Source organism: Boleophthalmus pectinirostris, unplaced genomic scaffold, assembly GCF_026225935.1.
Source record: "Boleophthalmus pectinirostris isolate CB_2022bp ecotype Guang Dong unplaced genomic scaffold, ASM2622593v1 HiC_scaffold_22, whole genome shotgun sequence".
In the NCBI taxonomy this organism is placed as follows: domain Eukaryota; kingdom Metazoa; phylum Chordata; class Actinopteri; order Gobiiformes; family Gobiidae; genus Boleophthalmus; species Boleophthalmus pectinirostris.
In genome coordinates this window covers 23,802,239-23,803,948 of record NW_026571190.1, presented here as the reverse complement: position 1 = coordinate 23,803,948, position 1,710 = coordinate 23,802,239, and the positions used below count along the sequence as shown (strand labels likewise).

At 42.6% G+C, this 1,710-nt stretch overlaps 1 pseudogene; it reads left to right on the top strand.

Annotated features, from left to right (window-relative positions):
• Nucleotides 1-1,263: 1,263 nt before the first annotated feature.
• Nucleotides 1,264-1,381, top strand: LOC129410475 (5S ribosomal RNA; annotated as a pseudogene).
• The last annotated feature ends 329 nt before the right edge of the window (nucleotides 1,382-1,710 follow it).

The window sequence follows — 1,710 nt, the reverse complement described above, 5'->3', positions numbered from 1 at the left end:
AGCCATGTTTAACTCTGGCTTGAGACACAAGGAAGGCAGTCGAGACCAGACTGATATCCCTGTATAAAAAATACAGAGCTATTATGGATATGCCAGGCCACTCTTGTGAGAGTGAGAATGTAGAACCCTTTATTTTTATTGTTTATTTTTACAAACTTGACAGCCATGGAACATAAATAATAAAGTATTACCACATTAATGATTGTGATATATTTCTATGTTTACATATTATATAGTCATCTCCCTGACTGAAAGTTTGCTCTGAGTATTTCTGCGCACACATGACTGAAGGCTAGAATCACCTCTGTGTTGTGAGGGACATGTGGATTACTTTGAGCTTGTCTCAGGTGGTGTGGTGGCCCCCGTGAGAAAAAGAAAGACCCCCCTCTGTGCTCCGAAGTAAGCCAGCCGCGTGGAAGGCCTGCCCAGTCAAAGCTGTAATTACTTTTAGACTGAAGCCGCTGGTCCTACTGGCACGGTCCAAAGAGACTACACTTTTGAGAAATCTAAGTGGAACAAAGCCTATCCATTAACCGCCAAGCAGACTGGGGAAGGTAGTGAAGGCAATCCCAAAGTGCACATATATGTCTTTACCGTATACGCACTACATCGGTGAACAATAAATCATGGGTGCTGGAATCGTGTGGGGTGCCTCGAGCCATGTGAAGTATTTTTTCTCAAGGCGGTTACAATTCCCCAGGTTGTCGAAATAGATTATGAGTTGTATGTTTCAATCCTGGCACTCACCCGTATGGGTGCGGTGTGTGAGGGACTGCGAATGCAGAATGAAGATGGACTTCCAGGCAGTACAGAAGACAGATTTAATTTTTTTTTTTTTTTTTTTTTTTTCCTGGATGAGAGTACTTGGTATTTTTGTTCATTGTGAGATTCAAGGACATAAAAAGAGTTTATGTTATACCTCTTATTTGCACTTCTATGGGGTATGAAAACTATGAAAACACGCAATCAGGTTTGTGAAGCTGTAATGTATTGTTTCTGTATCACACTTTTGTATCTGTATGAAAAATTGCCAAAGGTCACTCTATGGCACACATGCTTGCTTCCTGTTACCTAGAACACACTTTCAACAATTGTGTGACTTTCACTACTGCCCGTTTACCCTTGGGAGTCCAAGGGTAAGCGGAGGTCAAGTACAGTGGTGGGAAGAGTAATGAAAATATGTACTCAAATAAAAGTACAGTACTTGGCTAAAACCTCATTTAAAATGTACAAGTACAGTTCCCCAAATTGTACTTATAATGCATTAGTGGCCACACTGGTTTGTCAAAGCCTGATTGCATCAGATCTCAGAAGCTAAGCAAGTCCAGGCCTGGGTAGTACTTGGATGGGAGACCACTAGGAATTTCAGGTGCTACAGTGGGATGCCAGTGGTAAAAACTGACATTGTGTCCTTAGGCACTTCACCTACATTGCCTAGTAAGAAAGTGGTGTGCATGTGAGTGATGGTTGTGGTCGGAGGGGCCAATGCCACAGATTGGCAGCCTCGCCTCTGTCACTCTGCCCCAGGGCAGCTGTAGCTACAATAGTAGCTTGCCACTACTGAGTGTGGAGTGAATGAACAAGGAACTATAAAGTACTTTGGGTATCTTGAAAGGTGCCATATAAATGCAATAATTAATTATGAATTAATTTCAGAGATTCAGCCCGTAAACAGCCACCGACCAATCTGCGCTCGTCCATGTGAAGTCA